The sequence below is a fragment of the Chaetodon auriga genome, chromosome 16 (assembly GCF_051107435.1).
Source record: "Chaetodon auriga isolate fChaAug3 chromosome 16, fChaAug3.hap1, whole genome shotgun sequence".
Taxonomy (NCBI): domain Eukaryota; kingdom Metazoa; phylum Chordata; class Actinopteri; order Chaetodontiformes; family Chaetodontidae; genus Chaetodon; species Chaetodon auriga.
Window position 1 is genome coordinate 24,289,759 of NC_135089.1, and position 23,291 is coordinate 24,313,049.

The 23,291-nt window shown below is 39.7% G+C and overlaps 1 protein-coding gene across 1 annotated transcript in view; it reads right to left on the reverse strand.

The window, feature by feature from the left end:
* The window catches only part of fbxl16 (F-box and leucine-rich repeat protein 16), a 117,517-nt gene that overhangs the window by 27,543 nt on the left and 66,683 nt on the right, over positions 1-23,291 (reverse strand). Inside the window, exon 2 of the mRNA XM_076751843.1 lies at positions 3,362-3,485. The gene's annotated coding sequence lies outside the window, so the exon portion shown is untranslated. The remainder of the gene's footprint in view (positions 1-3,361; positions 3,486-23,291) is intronic.

Consider the following 23,291-nt stretch of genomic DNA (forward strand, 5'->3'; position numbering starts at 1 on the left):
GAATTTCATTTTGCCTGGTAAGATGGTCTTAAAACATACAGGAATGCCCTCTGCAGTGCCCCTTGTATTTTACTCAGATTATTGGGAAAGTGATAAGAATATACAATTGTTGTGATCTTTTTTTATGTTTTTTCCTGGACAGCATGTTTCCTTTTTCACAACTACATTGCCAATTGCCAGTAATTTGGTGCCCCCTTGTACATTTGTTCTTGTGCCGACACTGAGCTGAGTAAAACTGTAATTATCATCAGCATCCTGTTTCAATAGGCTGCTTTTCTTTTGTTCTTTGCATTCAACAGAGCTGGATGTTGTATCCAAGTGAAAACACACAGAGTGTAAATGAATGTTGTGGCCCATGGCCTCACCTAGCCTGTTCTCTATGATCTCACTGTATCAGCAGCAGGATGACAGCTCACAGGCTCAAACTGCTCAGTTATGTAATACGCTGACTATAGGGCTTCACACAAAGCAATACTTCTCTGTCTCAATCTACTGACACAACCAGTTGTGCTAGTAACACCTGCTACATCCAATTACACATGCATTTACTTATACATACTATCAATAAGTTTTCAAGAGTATTTTTCAATATGACCACTTTTGGCAGCATTTTACATTTTATCACTTTAAAATATTTGCTGTTGGTCCCTTAGCAGATGGAGACTGGCTCTGCCTCCACTGTAGCATCACCGAAGTTCATCCATTACATAATTCAGCAGTGTTTTCAACTAGACTGGCTACAGAAAGCATCAAGCAGTCAGATGTCATAGGCCAGGCTAAAATAAAATGAAGTTCATCACAAGGTAATGAATGCATAGCGACAGCAAAATCTATATTTACCATTCCTCCATCTGTTATGTCATGTGGCCGTGGTATCTCTGTCAGGCAGGGAGACTCTACTCCCTCTGATCAACCAGAAGCAAGAATAATAGGACTTCCGGCTGTTCACAATAAAACCCCTGTGTACACTCATTACATTGTAAAACAAAAACTTAAAATTGCCAATGTTAATGTAAAATTTGGTGAAAAAATGTCATAATGACTGTAGCAAGTGATTTCCTCCAATCAACTGATTTCCTTTGTTTTTCTAATGTAAAGACAGTAACATGATGGAAGCTTTTGTGTGTCTTTTTATAGGTAGAATAAGCATTTCTCTTGAACGAGTCGTGATCTTCTCTCAAAATTATCAGCACTATGTACACGCTATGTACTTCAACAGCTCCCCCTGACTCATAGTGAATCAATGTCGTCTGAATACACAGCATAAGAAAATCAGATTTTCAGTACATAAATGTATGTTCATTCGAACAACTCCTTGTTATGTCATTTCTACCCCCTATTTCCCCCCACTTAATTCTGGTATTAAAATGAGAGGTTAACCTGAAAATGTTATTCGGGTAATACATGTTCAGATTTTTATAATAATAAAATAATAATACATTATACTTACATAACACTTTATCCTGAACGAGATTGGATCTCTTTCCTCCTTCCTAAAGTCATGCAGTTATTTCTTTCTCTGCTTCATTCATTTGTAGCCCCTAATGCCTTCATACTCACAATTACAATTAGTCATTTGGCAGATGCTTTTATCCAAAGCAACGTACGTATGAATTCATGCATCGATGGCACAGCATCGGGGGCAGTTTTAGGGTTCAGTATCTTGGCCAAGGAAACTTATGAGGATAGGATACAAGAAGGCCAGGGATTGAACCAACGACCTCCTGACTGGTGGATGCCAGTGCCCCATTCTTAATGCATTTCTGTTGGATAACACCTCTTTTGGTTCTTCCATGGAACAGAATAGACATATAATCAGTAATTATAGGTGTGTCTCTTTCAGTCTTCTTGCTTGCTTGGTCTCTACATTTGAACAACCTATATTTACGCCAGGTAAAAACAAATCTCTATGTCAATGTCATGTTATATATGATTGCCAGTACCTAGTTGTAGTCACTTCATGTAGGAACTAGTTAATCCAATCCTTGTTGCTCTAATGTTTTAAATGGTGTGGTTGCCTGGTAGTGATTTCAGGATTCACTGTTTGTTCCCTTGTTTAAAGATTAGGAGTATGTGACCAGTAGTAAGGGTGGTGGGAGTCTATTCTGAAGGCAAGAATAGTTGTTCTGATTAAAAAAAGGAAAAGCATACAGGAGAAAGTTTTCAAATTCAGGCACGACACTTCTGAGAAATATGCATCCATCATATTAATCAATGCTGCTCTGTGTCAAAATACTCCTTCAGACCAGAAATTTAAAGACGATGTAATGCATCCTTTAGCCTGCTATAAATGATATATAGTGTAATAATGAAGCTGATTAATTTTAGAGAATGTAATGTATTTTTCAGCAGATCTGGGTTTCCTAACTGCACGAAAGTCAACTAGCAATTATTATCTTTTGTAATATTGTAATTATCATTATGAGGTAACACTGAGCAGGCTTTTTACACTGACAAATACAAAAATAATGTCACACTGATAACAATGAATGCAAGCATGAATTCATAAGTGAAATGCCAAAAAGAAAAAAAAATTAGTAGAATAGATAATAGTATAGTGTAGGACATAAAACTTGCAAATAATGCAATTAGGCCCCAGTCCTCTGTCACTCTACTCACAATAAGTGCAAGATTTATATAAATGCACAATACTGTATAACTTAGATTGCTAATGACCTTAACTGTTCTACTGTTTTTTGCTCTCTTTAAAGCTACTAACATAGTTTCTCATACAAACACTTCAGGGTTCAGCATCTTGCTCAAAGATGCTTCAAGATGTGAAACCCGAGATCAAACCACCAACACCTTAAATTGGTAATCAAATTAACTGAGCAACACCCAGGGCTGGATTATGTAATTTAGAACATGTTCATTGTCCATGCTAAATTTTTTGCATGGACAATGAACTAAATTTCATTTGCTAAATTTTGTCTTTATTTGTTTTATGTTGTTTTATGTTGTTCAGCCCCACGCAGACTAAACTCACTTTTTATTCTTGCCCAAAAACCGAGCTTGTATAGTGTGTACAGTGAGTGTGTTCAAGCTAAACAGAGCTTCTCCAAAGCAATAACATAAACTGTCCATTGAGGGTCAGGAGTGTGTTGCAATTAAGTTAAGAGGACAACCTTTAGTCACCTCTGACTTTCCCTTTGATCGCTCAGTTTAAATGTCAATAAGGCTGAAGACACAGTAAACAGCGCGCTGCCACTTGGCAGGGTAACCTGCAGTGTGTAGCTGTCCAGTCACAGTCAGCTGTGTTGCTGCCAAGTAGAAGTGCACATTCTATCATCTAACTTTTTCTGTGATCATGCATTTTAAACATTGATATAGTCAGTGATACGCCACAATTGTTGTAATTAACCTGTATTTATGTTGGTTTTGTCAGACGATGTTGTGATCATGAAATAAGGATTTGGTCAGCCGGGCTGTCTGTCCCACTCCTTGACCAGATGTTGGCTGTGACGCACAGTTTTGTTGCTTGCCAACTGAAAAGAGAACAAAGAAGAAGAGATTTAGCCATTTTCAAATTGTTCAGGTGATTCACTGTGGACAAAGGTCACTACTAAAACAACATAAAAAAAAAAAAAAAATATGTTCAACTGTTGTTCACATGGAACCCTTCTCCACTTCGGCCTTCAAAGTTCTCGTTTGAATATTTGCTACTACTATATATATATATATATATATATATAGTGCTTCACAAGACAATAAAACCAAGATAAACATACAATAACTCAAAATAGAGGAGGAAACACACACACACACACACACACACACACATATATGTATTACATATTGTGCATAAATGTGTGTTATATTGTATCCGCTCTTCTTGCAGATATATAACATGACACAATATAAAAATGCCATTAAAAAAATGTTTTTTAAATGTTTTTTGAAAAGTTACAGAAGTTGATGATCTAATCTCTACTGGACGTTCCAGAGATTGAGGGCCTGTACAGCAAAAACCTGATCCCCTCTGGTCATAAAATTTGACCGGGGAACACCAAGAAGTAGATGATTAGATAATTTACGATCATGTTCGGTGTCACAGGATGTTAAGAGATCTGTTATATATTCTGGGCCCAGTCCAAGTAGCAGAGTAATAAAATTCAATAATATGTTCATGTAAAGTTTGGCAACTACCTGTTCATTCAGACGTCATTCTACTCTGGAAAACAAATGAAAACATACAAATGTATGGAGGCATACAACTTTCATGCTAGTGGTTGAGTCCACAACCTCAGTACCAAAGTGCTCTGAGATGACTGTTGTTTTGTTTTGGTGAAGGTGCGTAGCTTTTATTTTCCTGTGGATTAACAGAGCAGTAGACTTTTAGCGCCACAATGCTGAATGTTGACATTTATGTTACGGTTGTTTGCGACGTTAACCATTCGCAAGGTCCAGTGATACGGCACTAAAGATGCGGATCATCTCAAAATAAGACAGGGTACGTTAATTAAATTTTCCTGTATGTGAAACTGTTAATGCCGATTTAACGTGGATTAGCCAAGCAGCAAACATCATGCACTGTGGTGCTGAAAGGTGTTTACATTAGGGTTTTTTGCTAGGGTGACCACTGGTAAAAGTCTGATGAAACTAGACTAGACTAGACACTAAAGACATGGATCGTGTCGAAACAATACAGGGTATGTCATTTAAGTTCATATGTGAAACCGTTAAGGCTGATTTACCAAGTATTAGTTGTGTTGCTACACTCTTAAAAGCCCAACTTCAAATTTGTTATTCTAACATTTTTTTCAAAGTGAACAAATATTTTGGAAAAAAGCTGAGCTAACTTCAAATTTCAAGTTTACAAATAAAATGTGCAATTCACTGAAAGTTTTAGGTTGAGAAACATTCAAAAACTGATTAGGGCATCTTCTGAAGTAACAAAGGCCACTGTGCATGCGTAGACATTCGCATGGGAGTAGTGATGTCATGTCAGATTATGAATTAGAGTGTATATCATGACATATGTAAGCTGCACAGCACTCACAAGCAGCTTAAATTAGCCAATCCTGCCAAAAGCTTAAACAATTCTCAACTAAATCTGTCAATATAACATGTTTATGAGGCTCTTCTATCTGTAAGTCATTGTAATGAAAAGTTTATATATGTGAGTTTATAGCACAGTGTTGTTTTTAATGTGTTCCTTTCATTTGTGCGCTAAGGCGTTTCTTGACCCACTACTCGAAGTCTCGAACATCCTCTACTGCACATGCGCTCTCTGGAACTCCAGTGAATGCAGGGAGAGTCGGAAAGTGCACACCTGTTCCAGCTACACAATGCTTAATTGCATGCATAATTTCTGCATCGACCACAAATGAACTCGGTAAGTCTATGTTGCACTTGCTAACTGCTTAGTTAGAGAACCCGTTATCTTTTAATGCAAAAGTAAACTAATTACCTGCAGCTAACAGCTAGCACATATTTTACTTGTGTAGTAGAACTGCTACTGTCAAAGCATGTGCGCAACGTTCTGTGGCCTTTTCCTCTGTCAGTTGGTTTGTGTTAACAAGCTAACATGTGCTGCACTGCTCTGACGTCAGTTAGCTGCAGGTTTTGCTAAGTTAACTAGCAGTAAGGTCTGTCTGTGCATGTTTAACATTGATGTGCCAAGTTAACTAGACAAAGTCTAGGTAATGAAGCATCCAGTTTCTTTTGTTCCTAATTAGATTCCTAAGCCTAAGACTTTTCCTTCCCTGATCATAAAACATGAAATTTATCAGCTGCAGAAATACAATTTTTATGTAGTTTTAAAAATAATTGAATGTGCATGTGTCGCACGGCGGAAGTACAAGTTATTTTTTGTGCAACCATTCTGTTTTTATTGTGTATGATTTTTTTTTTGCATGATTTTATTGTGTTACACGTTTGGAGTGCTGTTTTTATTATGTTTTATTGCATGGTTTTAGATTGAAGTGATTTTGAGTTTGTTTTACTTCTGGCCGGGGCCTTCATTGACATTAGTTTGATGACCTGCACCTGTGAAGTGCTTTACCTCTATATAGACTGGCCAATAGAATTGAAGGTTGGAGCGGTGAGCAACCAATTGCATGCGAAGAGGAGGGACTTAAAGGGGGCGCACACGGAAACAAGAGAGCGAGAGGAGAGCAGGTGCACAGGAGGGCGTCAGATGGTGCAGACACGAGCGGCAAATATGAAGAGAAGGACGAAACCGACAAAGGGAGCAGTGGGGAGACCGCCTGAGAGGGCTACACCTGAGACAGCCGTGGGCCAGAGACCGGACAAGGGTGGTGGCAGCAGCCGAGCCGACGAAGCCCAGAGTGTTACAATGCGACTGTTTGGCAGCAGCAGAGTGAGGAGCTCTGCCAAGCCACGTAAGTACCCTTTGGGAAGGCGTCTTAGCTGTAACGTGTCGTGTACTCCCCACTGCTGCTGTGTTTTTTGGGGGGGTTTTTTTGTGGTTCCAGGTATCCTGGCCTATGGTCCGTCCTCCTATGGAACCATTCAGGAGAGGAAGCCAGAGTGGCGCCGGCGCCGAGCTGGGAGCAGAAAGGCCGCCGACATCGGGTTTTTGTTTGAAATCGGTTTTAAATCAGGCCTTGTGCTTTGTTTTAGCCAGACTTTTAACCGATTTTAACCTGTGTATTGAAGATTGTTTGGCCCATTTGAGAGACTTTTAAGGGATACCTCTTTTTAATTTTGCTTATTTTAAAAAAAAGAGCTATTGGTGTTCTGCGCCTAAGAACGGGTGTAATAAAAGGACAATCCTGTTCCAGCAAACAGCTGTTGTAGCCTCCTTGGCTAAACATAGTGATCACCACTTGATAAAAAAGGACCAGTACAAAGTTTACAATAACTCCTCATTTTTCATTTTCATCAACTCCATTACACATGCTACACAAATATGTTTAAAAATGTAAATCTAGAATTTGAATTTAAAATGGCTTGATAGATCTAAAATTTGGATGCATTTCTAGCAATTATGTATATTGTTGGCATTTATCTTTTCCTTGCTTCATAAGATTTGGAGGCAGTGTGAGTTTTCCTATCCCAGTCAAGATGTGCTCTTAAAGTATTACAGACTTCGATATTACCAGGGATAATTTTGGCCACTACCATGCCTGCATACAGACTGCATCTGCACTTTCAAGACAACTGGTGCATTAAAATCCCACCTTTCAAGAGCGCACAGTTTCAAAAACGTGAAGTGCATGGTACATTTGTTTGTGAACTGTGTGACTTTCAAGACCTCTGTGCATCAGCAAAATACATAGGCCAGAAGAAGGAAATAGTTGAAGAGAAAACCACTTGTTGCTGATGTGATGTCATGGAGAGGTGTCCTGTGTTGTTTTTGCCAGATCAGGCAGGTATTTTTTAACGTGTTGACTAGATATTTTGTTAAATGGTCCTCTTTTTTGTCAACAAATTGTCTGTAGACAGCAAAAATTTTAGGTTGTTGTACGTAACATTTTCTGTTTGCCATAGCTTAGAATATTGAATGTGTCCATGAACACTGTGACCTCTTTTAGATCTGTGCAGAGTTCTTCAGAATTACTCGAGTGAAGCTGATGAAGACCTTCCTGTCAGCATTGGATGCACACTCATCACAGCATATTAAGCTGTACAGATCACGCAGTGGAACACTTGGAAAGGACATCAGGATCCTTTTGGATAATGAAAGATGAACGTATGATGAAGAGGTAATGAATTACATGGTATAGCAAGGGTCCTCAGTTAGGTTCTGGGACCTAATACTAGAATAGTGCATTTTCACCACTCTTTATTTAGTGTGACACAGGACATCAATTCTAAAAATGATGATATGAAAGGAGGCATCGTGTATTGTTCTGTTTTTATGATGACATTAATGTGAGTGTAATGCTATGCAAGATAGTAATCACTTATCCCAGGATCAAAAACACCACTAAGGACTAATTTACCAGGTTTGTTAGAGAGTATGATATCAACAAAGGTGGATTTTAAGATGTCATGTGGATTTGGTTGTGTGGGTTTAGAATCTAGTTTTGTCAAATTCATACCAATACAAATCTCTTTCAGCTTGTTCGATGCAGACGATAACTAATCAAGATTGAGATCACCCAAAATAACTAGCTCTGAGGTTACTAGAGGAGACAGGAACTCAGCCAACTTATCCAAGGCCTCAGGTGTGCCTGAAGGGGGCCTATAAACACCTGCAACTGTTATGTGATTGCTGTGACCAAAATCAACCTTAAGGACAATAAAATAAAAAGAAATTAGGAATTGAGATTCTCTTTAAAATTGCAAATGAGAGTCTGGATTTAACATAAACAGCCACACCGCCACCCCTGGCCACCCTGTCAGTTGTAAATAAATTATAGTTAGTGATAGCCACCTCAGCATCACTAATACTTCTCTTAAGCCAGGATTCCATTAGCCAGAACAAAGATATCTGGCTCCATCTGAGATATAAAGATGCTTATGTGATCAATTTTATTTTTCTGTAACTGTCTTCTTGTATTTAAATGCATTAAGCCCAAACATCTCCTCAGCTTAAAGGAATGTAAATCTATTGTATAAGAGAAAAAGCTCAATGCATTTTAGACAGAAGGGTAATGCCTATAAGTGGAGACATGGGTAACTGGACTCAAATTATTTGGATTAATTAATCTGAGTATTCCATGCAGCAGCTTAGATCTGGTTGAAATTCTGACTGGAATGGCAGTGGGGTCTGATTCAGTAATATCATAATCCATTGCGTTGAAAACAGTTACACTAGGTTTAAAACTAAAACTAAAAGCAGGAGAAGCACATCTAGATGAGTGCAGTTCAAGTTGGAACCAAAAACTGTGAACACTCAGGCCCAAAACAAAACAAGAAAGCTACAAGGGAACAGGACACAGATACTAGACTAGGAATGACTTACAGGAATTACTTACAAGGATCTCAAGGAAAGCCACATTTAAGGGGTGATGCCCGAAAGACAAAAGGAACACACTGACTTAAATAGACAGGGAAGGAACAACTAAATCAGACACAGGAAGCAAAGTACACTTGGACACATGAGGGATGGCTACCAAAACAAAGGTAGCCATTTCCAGAGACTGGAAATGGCAGGAAGCTAGCAAACCAGTAGTTAGCCCACTCAGACACTGGAACTGGCAGGGAGCTAGCAGGCCGGTGGCTAGCCCACTCAGAGACTGGAACTATAGGGAGCTAGCAAACCGGTGACTAGCCCACTCAGACACTGGAACTGGCAGGGAGCTAGCAGGCCGGTGGCTAGCCCACTCAGAGACTGGAACTATAGGGAGCTAGCAAACCGGTGACTAGCCCACTCAGACACTGGAACTGGCAGGGAGCTAGCAGGCCGGTGGCTAGCCCACTCAGAGACTGGAACTGTAGGGAGCTAGCAAACCAGTGACTAGTCCACTCGGGGACTGGAACTGACAGGGAGCTAGCAGGACTGGGACCCCCTGACTCAGAAGCTGGAACTGGTGAGAGGCTAGCAGGGCAGTGACTAGTTGACACAGGCAGTGGGTCTGATGACTCGGGAGCTGAGACAACCAGATGGCAACCCGATTGCCTCCTCAGACTGGCTTTAATGGACCCTATCCTGCACAACACCTCTGACATGTCAGGATGTGCCCAAAACCAGATGCGGCCAAACAAAAAAGTCTCCAAAGAAGTTACAACTCCCAACTTAGAGTGAGAGTCCAGGGAACCATCAGAACAATAAAAACCCAAAAAGTGCCAAACTACATCAATATCTTTGACTTCTTCCAAATGGGGAACAAAGTCTGCTGGGTTCAATTCAGGGGGCATCATTCTGTTACGTTTTGCAGCCGAGCAAAAGGCAAGGAGTGACCCCAATGATACAGACTTTACTAAACGGTGAGAGAAAACAGTCCAAATTCTTTATTAAACAAAACTAAGGCCAAAAAAAGAAAGAAAGAAAGCTACAAGGGAACAGGACACAGATACTAGACTAAGAATGAGTCACAGGAATTACTTACAAGGTTCTCAAGGAACAAGGAAAGCCACATATAAGGGGTGATGCCCCAAAGACAAAAGGAACACACTGACTTAAATAGACAGGGAAGGACAACTAAATCAGACACAGGTGAACACAATCACACAATCACAAGGGTGGTAAAAACACAGTAAGTCAAGTACACTTAGACACATTCGGGATGGCTACCAAAACAAAACAGGAACTAACATACTAGATAGTCCAGATCCTAACATGAAGTGACCTTCACTAGTGACCTTCACTAAGCCACGTTTCAGTTAATAGTAAAAAGACAATATTTTTTGAGCTAATGATGTCATGACAAATAAAAGATCTGTCAGAGATGTGTTAAGAAGTCCAAAGTCAGTCTCACTACCACAGACCCACCATGTGCATCAGAATGATTCACAGGGGCAGGTTTGAAAGTCCCTATGTTTCTAATTGCTCTGTTTATACACTTTTGACGATGCATTTTAGAAAATTACACCATATATGCACCATATACATAAAACAGAACTACAGAGAGGTGGAGAGTTGTTATTACTGGTTCATGTCTAAGAAAAACATCAATAATGAGACCACTCAAGTACATGTTTGTAAAATGTAAATTTAAAATGTGAAAAATGAATGGAGATGAAGAATGATATGTGCTAAACCACGGTCACCATGGTCACACACACTGTCAAACAGCAGCCAGCATCTGCCATTGTGGGAAAATGAAACATAGGAAACATTGCGGTAAATGGTAAGGAACTGCTTAATCAACTCCACACCTTCAGAAAAAAATATTTTAGAAGTTTACAGCCGACTGAACACTACAGAGAAAATAAGTAGCATGAAACAATGCTTTCTATCCAAGCAAATGTGCAAACACATAAAGTGCATCAGAGACTGGCTCTTGCAACTTGGAAAATCAGGGCAAACATTGAAAAAAAGGCCTGCTTTTGAAATTAAATAGCAAGTCAAGTGAATGATGATGAAAACAGATTTTAACCAACACAGACTTGGTAGTGAGTGGTAGAATGTAACTAGGTACATTATATTTTTCTGATAGCCTTAGTTAGGGCCACGAGGTGAAGCCTCGAGCCCTATTGTTATCCTGCGTGTTTTTAGGGCCACGAGGTGAAGCCTCAAGCCCTACTGCTATGCTGCGTGTTTCTTTTTTTTTATTATTCCTCTTCCGTGTCAAATTTCGATTCGCTACTAGTCCTACAGCTTTGAGAGGACCCAGGCAAATCAATCAATCAAATCAATCAAAATGTGCGTCTTGATCGGGATCCATGTGCTATTACTTTTAAAATACCAGTTCGCAAAAACTGTGAAAAATTTCCCATAAGGAATGAATGGGAGGAGGTAAAAAAAACTAACAAATCATTGGACTTTTTTTACTGCCTACTGCTCCGGCATACTTTCACCTAGAGACTCCATTTAAACTTTAAACTGTAGACACAAGTTTTGTGTATTGGTGTATTATTCCATGTTTTGATAGGTCATACAGTTTTTGCTCAATCACTGTTCAATGACCATGATCATGTTTAGAGAAATTTTGAGATTGTAATGGGTGTGTATTGCATGGAATGTTCATGTTAGAGTGGGTGACGTCAATGGTCAGAGTGGGAGAGAGCCGAAAAAATGTCCAGATTTTTTCTCTTTCCACACTCCTCCCAGCCACAATTCAGACTCTACACACATGATTTTTTCCACATTTGTAGACAAATTTGTTCTGTCTCTCACAATGTGCTCCAAAAACCTGAGAGATTTACCGAATTTGAATTAGCAGCCTCTAAGTGCAGCCACGTCTGTCTCTGCTCCTCATTGACTCCAATACAAAGATTTTCTGACAGAAGCAGAACAGACCCCTGTTTTAAACTTGCAAGGGTCAACAAAATATTTCATGTAGAAACACCAAAATCAAACCCAATCGTTCAGGAAGTCCTTACAGCGATGATGGTCTGTGTTTTTTTCTGATAGGAGCTACCATTTTGCTAGCACAAGCTCAAATGTCAGACCAGTGCAGAGGCAGCAAATCACTCTTTTTCTCTCTCTGAATGCATGTCTGTTGCACTGAGAGCGCGCGCGTGCATGTGAACCTGTCAGTGTGTGTGTGTGTGTGTGTGGTCGTTCATTGAACGATAGTTCATGAACTCGTTCATATTTTGGCCGAACGTGAACTGACCGCACCGGATTACTGCCTGATGACCATTACTTTGAACTCGTGCATTCTGGTGTCTGTGAACGGCACGCTCTCTCAGTTTAACTTCGTTCAATAGGGTGCCAGATTTCTAAAGAGCCTTCCAGGCGACAACCCGGCAGAAACACACCGTAAACGGGCCTTAATATGTAGCGAAAAAACACCCAATCTGGCAACACCAGCCACCAGCGTCGCACCGCTGCATGTGTCACATGGGGTGAAAGCTGCAGCTGTTACTAGTGTGAACTGAATGGACAGCAACAAAGCATTACAGCAGCAATTGGGAAACGCTGTCCCCTCAATGCTATTGTAAACCATGGTTGGATAATAATTCAAAATTGGATATGAAGATGAAATCTGACGCATAGTACAGTGTTAAAACTGATAAAATAATTGCTGTCTGTGGTTCTATATGGGCTGTGTGAATAATTAGGAAAAATAATAGCTCACAGCAACATATGGAAAAAAGAACTATGAACTAATTCATTTTTAGAATGGTGAACTTAGTTCAAAATTTGAAATTATTAATTATGAACTGTTTGAATTATGAATTATGAACTAGTTCATTTTAAAATTTGTTAACATTAAAGCAGCAATGGGGAAATTCTGTCCCTTCAATGCTAATGTAAGCCATGGTTGGATAAGAATTCAACATTGGATATGAGGATGAAATCTGACGCATAGTTACAGTGTTAAAACTAATAAAATAATTGCTGTCTGTGGTTCTATATTGGCTGTGTCAATAATTTTGAAAAATGATAGCTCGCAGCAACATGTGGAAAAAAAGAACTATGAACTACTTCATTTTTAGGACCTGAACTTAGTTCAAAATTTTGAATTATGAATTATGAACTGAACTGGTTCATTTTAAAATTTGTGAACTGAACTTGTGAGCTAGTGAACTTTCCCAACACTGGCTGCTTGTACATAACATCACAATGTTACTAGTATTAACTGTTTGAAATCTCTGAAGAATCTCATCATAATGAACACACTCTGGTAGCAGCCCCCATGGCCCTTTCAAAATTTCCCCAGGGGAAATTGTCTAGTTTGTAGTTACTTTTCAGATAAACTGACCAGATAATCTGAAAAATTAAAAACAAGAATTTGCAAAACAAAAAAGAAATAAACTGATGTGTAAATGTTGAGGAAACCAAGGCACACGTGATTGAATGATGGAGGAATTGGAAAGGAAAAGTACAGTTGCAACTGCAGAATCTCAAACAGCATAATTTACAGGAGGGAAAAGTTAAGAGAATAGCACAATGCTGAATAAAACTAGTGCTACTGTTTGAACAAAACAACACTATGCAGAGAAAAAAAATCCTACTGGAGTTTTACATAAGCACTATATCAAATATAAATGATACAATCAAAAAGCTTTAGTCTTACATGGCTATGCTTTTGTTGGTGTTTGTCACTATATAGTATGTGTGTTTTTGTCTACAACCCCATTCCAGAAAGTGCTGAGGAACATTGTTCATCTTCAATACCCGCCTATCCCTTTTGGGGTTGCGGGGGGGTGGAGCCTATCCCATGCTGAGGAACATTGTGTAAAACATAAATATTGCAGAATGTGATAATTTGTTAATCTTTTTCCAAATATACTACTGAACACAATAAAAAGACAATATATGTTTTACCTCATGAATACTGATTTTGGTAAATATTTGCTTATTCTGAATTTGATGTCAACTACACATTTCAGATAAAGGGGCAAGGCAACAAAAGACAGGGAAAGTTGTGGAATGCTCCAAAAACACCTGTTTGGAACATTCCACAGGTAAAGATGATAGCATCATAATTGGATATGAAAGGGGCATCCTCAGAGACTCAGTCATTTGCGAGAATTGCATTCTGTTTTTATTTACATTTTACACAGCGTCATAATTTTTTTAAAAAATCAGGGATGTATTACTGTTTTGAAATGCATCATTTTTTTTTTTTTTTTTAATTTTTCCAAACCATAGACTGTCAACAAAGACTGGGATAGGTATCTGACACTCCTGAAAGTGTTTATATAAAGAGAATAAGAAAAAGTTGCTTTAACATAAAGTATATAATGTATATAAAAAATACATCAGAAAATCAGAAAATTTGTTGTGGTGAAGTTGGTATTTCAGTACATATCAAAGACTATCGAGTTCAACTTGCCAAGTCTGAAACACTGTCTGTGCCAACAAAGCAATCATATATCATGATAGCCTGAAATGATACTCGTAGGGATTAAGCACTATGACAGATGGCAAATCAGCAACCCCTCAAATCCAGTAGCCATTTTTGCTCTGTTCAGTGCAGCTGACCCTGCTTTGTCAGCAGGCTAAACTGCTTCTAACATGTTAACCCATGAACACAAAATCAACATGCATAATACAGAGGCCTTATCTGAGGTTTTGTGTCCCTGTGATGATATGACACTACTGGAAAAATATGCAGCAAAAGAGAGCAATATGGATAAAATCGTCTATGACAATATTGATTTGTGTCACAGTTCATAATGCAAGATTACAGTATATATATATGAGAGTTTTAACTCACATCATGATGTGGTTATACTTATTGATCTGATTTAGCAATTAATTGTATTATTCTGGGAGAAAAAAAAAAAAAAAAAACTTTCTACCAACTTAAAAAAAGTTATTTTTTCAATCAAGTGTATGCAAGTGCTGCTATTTTTTTATTTTTTATAATCTGTATAAATGTACATATACATAGTTGTTTTTCTATTTTGTATACTTTCTTTATTTTGACCCATTTATGCCACTGTGCTTGCTCATTGTAATGCTGGCTGTAACGACTGAATTTCCCTGGGATCAATAAAGTCTTATCTTATCTTATCTTATCTTATCTTATCTTATCTTATCTCAGCTTAGCTTATTTTGGCACCAGAATCAATCAATCATCGATTGTGATAGCTTGGTTATTTGTTGACCAGAAGTCAGAAAGGACAACAGATAGAAGCCTTGCAGACCTATGCTGCCACTCCTCATTTCTCATTCTCAGTCTTATCTCCTGTTACTCTGGATAATCCAACCACATTGCCAGAAAAGAACATTGCTAGTTGGAAATTCTGTAAAACCCATGTCTTTGCAAAGTTTGTGACATTTTAACTCCTCCTCCTACCGAATTAAAGGTCTGGTGTGTATGATTTAGGAATTTAGGAGTGCACCACAGGGGGTGAGGAGAGGAGAGAGTTATTCAATTGATTGCAATTTGCAACCTCAGTGCTAGATGCCACATGTCAAATCTGCCCCACAAGAGTGCCAGCTTGAAGACGTCTACAGAATGATCTTCTGTCATTATCATACTACCGCCTACTGACAACAGGAAATGACCATTTATTCTTCGATGTGCTTCTCCCAAAAGATAGACTACATCAGTCTCAAATTTGGTCAGAAAGGCCTCAAGACCTTGATGATGTTATACTGCGGAAATTGTGAGTTTTCATCAAATGGCAAAGCTCTGGCAGCATGGTGAGGTTGTTGAGGGGTTAGGGTTGCTCAAAATCTCACAATAGGTTTAAGGATTGGATGTGGAATTTATCAAACATCATATTACTATTGTGAAGGCACTGTGCAATTTCAGAATCATTTTAGAGACACAATGGTATATCGGTAATGCATTGTGTACCATTCTATACCTGCTTCAGGAATCTTATCTGTCATGCTTATCTTCCTGTATTCAAAACAAGTTTGGCCTTCATGTTCATATCCAGGAAAACACATCAACAGCCAGTCAAGGAAGCCACAGCAACTCAGGCACCAGGACCAAACCGCCAAAGATCTGCAGCCAAAATGCCTCAGCAGCTGGATGGAGATGTCTGTAGAGAGGCTATATCATTTCTTGTTCATTCTCTAGATGAAGGAAGTGTGTTTCAGACCATCGCCAGGACCTAGTACATGACTCTCACAGAATCACAGACATCTTCAAAACATTCCCATGTTTTTTAGATCTAAAGAACTAGTGATTTGTGCATTTCTGTCACTTTAAATCTAGTCTTTAATTTGTTTAGATAAGCCCTTAATGCATTGGCCATTGGCTTCATGTATTTGTATATGTATATGTTCAACAGCTGACTCAAGACTTCCTGCTATTGTTTGGTGCTGAAACAGCCTCCAAGATGCTTGAGAAGTGAGATACAGCCTTCAAGTCCAAGGTTATTGAAGAGGCCAAACACCTGGCTCGGTCAACTGAGCTCCAGAGACTTCTGAAAGTGGCTGAGAAAAATCACAGAGAATGATAGAAACACCAGTAAGCAACATGACTTGTTTGTTTATGTTCCACATCTAGGGCTACTTTCTTTTTGCATTTCAAGTAAAAAAAGACTTTTTAGTATTTTTTAATTAACTCAATTCAATTAGAAACAGCCTGCAGAGCCCCCAGTAATGGAACTGTGCTGTGCAAAAACAAAACGTGAACGTGCTGACATGCTGAGGTAACTATTTCCTGCTTCTGGTTGCTGCATTAGTAGTACCATACGTCTGTCGCTCTTGCTCATCTGAGTGTAATTTGCTCTGCCTGTTGTTACAGCGGCTTACTACCCGCTATTTAAAGTAACAAGCCAAGCTGTCCTCCATGACAGTCAATGACTCCCACCCCCTCCAACACACACCCACTGCAGTGAGGAGCTCCATCAGTGACAGGATGCGACATCCAAAGTGTGTGAAGGAGTGGTATCGCAGGTCATTCCTTCCTGCAGCTGTCAGACTACACAACAAAACTGCTCTAAGTAATTAGTGCAATAATCGGTGCAATAAGCTGTGCAATACAACATGTACATAACAGTCTGTAAATTTTTTACAATTTTTTAGGATGACGTTTCTTTTTATTATTATTTTTATTTAAAATTCCCACTCTTTTGTATATACTTGTTGTTTTTAATTTGCATGCACTTGTTATATTACTCTGCTATTACTATCTGCTTTATTGATGTTGCTGTAATTTGGAATTTCCCCTCACGGGACTATTAAAGGCATATTGAAGTGAATTTAAGTGCTCAAGCACTCATAAGTCTGTCTTTTTAGCGACTGCTAATTTTACTTGTCTAAACGCTTGTCTGCTTTGTTAGCTACACTAGTTTAGCCTAGCAGCTAGCTATGGCTTCTCTCTTTCAGGCTTTCTCCTGCCTGGTGTGTCAGATGTTTAACTACTCCTCTGCTTCCTTTAGTGATACTGGTACATGTAATAAATATAGTTTATTTGGTGAGTTGGAGGCGAGGCTTGGTGAATTGGAAGCGTGTCTCTGCACCATGGAAACCAAACCATTAGCTGAAGTTAGTTAGGCCCCCGACGAAGTGTAGCCCTGGCAAGCCATCCCTCGACAGCTCCTGAGCAGCCGTGAAACCAGGAAGGCTGGGTAACTGTTCGACGGAAGCATAGTCCTGACCTGAGGCCCATGGCACACCACCAACCACTTCATGTTTCTAAAAGGTTATCCCCACTCAGCAACAAACCAAATCTGATGATTGGCAGCTCCATTTTGAGAAACGTGAAGTTAGTGACACTAGCTACCATAGTCAAATGCCTGCCGGGGGACAGAGTGGGCAACATTGAATCTAAGTTGAAACTGCTGGCCCAGGATAAGCATAAATACAGTAAGATTGTTATTCACATTGGTGGTAATGACACCCAGTTACGCCAGTCGAAGGTCACTAAAATTAATGTGGAATCAGTGTGTACATATGCAAAGACAATGTCGGACTCTGTGGTTTTCTCTTATTAAGACTTCAAAAACTTCAGAGGGACAAGAATCAGAGGGACAATCCCCTTTATTCGTCACACAGATACACAGATACATGCATCATGCCCACACACGCCATGCACTGGTGAAATTTATCTTCCGCCTTTAACCCATCCTGGTCGTCCTTCCTCCGCGGCAGACCAGGAGCGGTGGGCTGCCATCCAACCGGCGCCCGGGGACCCAGTTCCTTGTGTCACCATTGGTCAGGTGGTGATCTTCTTGCATGTTTTTAGTGGGGGTATATTTTATGGAGGATACCCCAGGTGAACACGGGGAGAACATGCAAACTCCACACAGAAAGGCCTTTTTCCTCAAGCAGCAGGCACCGAAGGCATGGTGGAGGACACACCCCCAGTGCCCGCAGTGAGAATCGAACCCGGGACCTTCTTGCTGTGAGGCGACAGTGTTGCCACCGTGCCACCGTGCCACCTCTACTTTTCAGGAAAAGTAGAAAGGAAAGGGTGTTCTACCAACTTGGAAGAATTTTGTTTTGCATGGCAAGACAGTCTTAAAACAAGCCCTCCGCAATGCTAGGGCAGCCTATTACTCTGCACTTAAAGAGGAAAATAAGAACAATCAGGTTTCTCTTCAGCACTGTAGGCAGGCTGACAGAGAACCATAATTCTGTTGAAACATGTATTCCTTTAGCCCTCAGCAGTAATGACTTCATGAGCTTCTTTAATGATAAACTTCTTTCTATTAGAGACAGAAATCATCACCTCCTGCTTTCAACAGGTACTGATTTATTTTCAAACACGGAAAGTGTCTTTACCACTGTAAAGAATCTAGGAGTTATCTTTGATCAGGATTTCACTCACATATAAAACAAATTTCAAGGACTGCGTTTTTTCACCTCTAACATTGCAAAAATCAGGCACATCCTGTCTCAAAATGATGCAGAAAAACTAGTCCAGAACAAGATTGATGCCTTCTACATCGTTGTGGACAAACTGCTCGTCCTCTGCCAGGCCATCAGCTTTTTGGGCACTTTTGATGAACTGTTTAAATCCCACTACGTGTTCAACCTTTCCTATGATGAGTCCCTGACCCAGCTCTATACTTTTGTGCAGACAATTGTCTACAACATGGATGTTACAACAACAGATGAGTCTCCACAAGTTTGTGAGCTTCGGGCAAAACTCTTCAACTAGCTTTAATTATGTTTATGTGTTTCATTTGTCAATTTGCACATGTGGCTTGCCAGTCCTTGATAAACCATTTAAGAATTGATCACAGTTTCTTTCAGAGCACCGGGTTTAAGTTAGTTTGTGCGCAAGATCGTTCATGAGAGGGATGTTCTTGTTGGCGAAGCATCAAACTTGGTAAAATGAGTCATTTCAAGCACATTTTCAAGGTCATGAAGATACTACAGAAGTTGGTGAAACAAGTGTCACGCAGAGCCTAGAGGATGAGCGTTTAGGGGACAGTAGATCAGGTCTTTACCAAGAAAACACAAAAAATTATCTGTTCATCAATTATTGCTAAACTCCAAGGAAGTGGTATTGCTAATTGTGTTGTTTTGACGATTGTCCGTGATTTGGAGGAACTTGCTGCGGGACAGCATTCCCAAGTTAAGCATTAAATACTGTCTGATGTGCCTAAAGATGATCCTGTAAGATCTACATTAGAAGACACTTTTTTATTGAAATTTTGAAAACCCACTTGTTAATTTTAATACTGAAACTAAAAGAATAAGATATTTTAATGCTGCTATGAACATTCAGTTGATTGCTCTGTTTCATACTGAAGATGTGAAAAAAATATGACTTTGATCCAATTCTACAACCTCTGATTAATGACATCAAAACACTGGAGAATCCTGGCCTTGATTTCTCTTTCTCCACTGAAAAGGTTCATGACACGATATGTCAGATAACTGGGGACAATTTGGGGATGCATGCAATCCTGGGTTTTACAGAGTCTTTTAGTGGACAATATTTCTGTCTGTTGTGTTTGATTGAAAAGGATGATGCCCAGAATATTTACTGTGAGGATGACCCCAAGATAATCTTGCAATGAAAAGAGATTTTTTTAAATGCACTCCAGTGAGTTGCAGTCAGACCCACAGACGTTATCTATGTTTGGTTTAAAGAAGAATTCAGCTCTTAACAGCCTATAGTTTTTTCATGTTTGGATTAACCTGGACAGCAGTGGTAAAAATATAGGGCTCAATTCTATTCAGACTCTTTGTCTTGTAAGAAACATCCCATTGCTTTTAATGAACAGCTGATAATGAACATTGTATTTTCTGTCACACTCAGCATGACTGTACATTTGAAACATTTAACAATGGAACATCATGACTTGTTCAAAAAGTTGTATGCAGATAAAAACCTGGTCCCAAAACATCACATACACTGGTGATACACTGCTAAGCTTGTATGCAAAAGATAGGACCCTTAATGCATATGTGGAGCATGAGATTTGAGGCAAAACAAAACAAAAACACTCTAAAAAACTTTATGAATATCACTAAATCACTCACAAAAAAGCATCAAATGTCCATAGGATACCATTGGGAGACATCACCTTTAAACTATACTGAATATGGACCCTTGAAATCATTTAATTTGGACAGTGACAACAATAGTGACATGCCCAAGCCTTGAATGCTGCTGTACCAAAAGACATCTTCTCTACCAACTGGGTTAAAATCAGTGGGATAGAGTACAGGGCAGGACTAATCATTTGCACTGAGATTGATGATGAAATGCCTGTGTTTTGCAGAATCAAAAAGATTATTTTTCTCGGCTTCCAGTTATGGCGTCGGTGTGAGAAGCCGTGTTTCTGTATCTCTCCCCGCTCGATACTCTGCTTGTAATCATTCACCCTCCCCAGCCATTAAAAAGTTTTTGCAAAGTTTTTCTATTAACTCACAGAAATGCCGAAACCTCCAAAGCAGAACAAAGCAGACGTTCTTCGTGAAATGTCGTAAGATTCTTCTACCTTAAATGACGCTAACATTAGCAGTGAGCATGATGCTAGCTCCAAAAGTTTGCTACCTGGACTCTCATCTGAAGCTCTGCTGAAACACATTGCCGTTATCGTTTCAGAGGAGGGCCAGCAAACACAAAAGATGTTAAATGAGGTTTTCTCAAAATTTGAGAGCAGACTGGATGAAAAAGTTGATAGCGTGGTCAAATGCATCAATGATGTTTTTGCGGCTGCCGACTCCCTCGCCGCACGTCAGACCGAATCAGAGGCACGTATCTCCACCTTGGAAGACAACATTACCCCACTGATGGTTAAACTAGCCACGGTGGAGAAAGTAAATACAGAACTGACAGAAAAGCTTACAGATTTGGAGGAACGCTCCGGGTGGGATAATATTAGAATTCTGAACCTCAAGGGGTCAATTGAGGGAACTGATCCCCTAAAATTCTTTGAAGATTTTATCCCCAAAGTCTTGGAGCTGCCGGTCACGAGCATCACAATTGATCGCGCTCACCGGGGATTTGCTGCACCTAGAGATGTTCGTCCTCGCCCTATTATCGTCAAGATTCATCGCCCCAGAGATGTTGCCGTTATATTGTCTGTGGCCAGACACAAAGGGAATCTCCAGTATAACAGCCAGACCCTCCGCTTTACTCCTGACATCCCCCTGGTGGTCCGGTCTGCGCAAAGGGCTTTCAATCCAGTCTGTGCTGAACTTATAAAGAAGGACATTCGCTTCCAGATGATCTTCCCCGCCATGCTATCTTTCAAGGTGAATGGCGTTCAGAGATCATTTAAGGACCCGAAAGATGCCAAGGCATTTTTGGAGGGAAGGAACTAATTTGGCTTGTTCCACTCCTGCACGCCACAATGCTGGTGGTCGGTGAGTCAGTATCACTAACTTGTGTGCCTCTTTCCTTGCGTGTTAAACTGTTAGTACAATCTAGTTCCTGTTTTTCTTCTCTATAGGAGTTATAGACATGGGTGTACCCTACCTTCTCCTTTTCTGTTTTTATTTTGATAGTTCAGAGTTGGTTGAGTTACTGCAGGGCCAGGGCGTTATCGGCCCCTTTTCTTCACCTTTTTGTCTTATTTTTGTTCCTCCCCTTAGCCTTTGTTTACCTTGCGTACCCTTTGCTTGATGTTTTGCTTGATGCTAGATGGTGCCAAGTTGAAATTCCTTAGTCTAAATGTAAGGGGCTTAAATAACCCAGCGAAACGTGTGGCCATATTGGACCTCCTTCGTAAACAAGATGTCTGTATAGCTATGTTGCAAGAGACCCACATTGTTAGTCGTGATGTGAATCACTTATCTAACAGATTTTTCCATGTAGTTTTTATGAGCTGGTAACCAAAGTACTTTTAGGACTTCCAGGCTTTAAAATTATCATTGGTGCTGACTTTAATAATGTAACGGACCACTCCTTGGATAGGTCTGGACAATCTGAAAATATAGATCAAAAACAGGCCTCAGAGGCCTTACGCTCATGGACAAATAGCATAGGTGTGGTGGATCTTTGGTGCATGTTAAACCCTAATATTAAAGACTTCACCCACCTCTCAGCAAGACATAAATCTTTTTCACGAATTGATTCTATTTTTGCATCTAGAGGCTTATTCCTGGAAATAACATATGCTGATCTTTTGCCAATTACTCCTTCTGATCATAAGGCAGTAATTGCTCTGGCGACAATACACTCCATTCCATCAAGGGCCCCTAAGTGCCGCTTGAACACCACCTTACTTCATGATGAATGTTTTAAAATTCAGTTCATGGATCAGCTCAAGGTCTTTGTTAGTATAAACAAAGCTTCAGTTGATGACCCAAGGATACTCTGGGATGCCATGAAAGGATTTATAAGGAACAACACTATGCTCTATGCATCCTCTCTAAGGAAGGCCCGCTTATCTAGACTGCATGAATTAGAGCGTAAAACTATCAGCACTGGACAATCTATTACAACTAAATTTCGCTGATGATGTCGCACTGTAGTATGACCTTGTTAAAAAAGATATAAATGCTATACTTAAACATCGTGCTGAGTTTTTAATACATAGAACACGCCAAACTTATTATTTTAATGGAGCCAGACCTAGTCACTAACTCGCTCTCAGGCTGAGGGCCAATGAACATTTCTCAGACATGACCTCCATTAAGTCGGATGATGGTCACATTTTAACTGAGCCCTTGTAAGTCAATGCAACATTCCGTGATTTCTATGCTGAGTTATATAGCTTGGAGGTAAATCATGACAAAGAGGCCTGTGACAACTTCCTGAATAACATTCAGTTACCCAGCTTACCAGAGAATGACTCTATGGGGTTGTGCCATCCTATCAGAATGAGTTTAGGCTTGCTGCTTTGGATTTGAATCCAGTCCCCTGGATTGGATGAGATTCCCTCAGAACTTTACACAACTATCTGGGGCATTTTGGGCCCTTTACTGTTTGACATGATCCGGTCTTCTT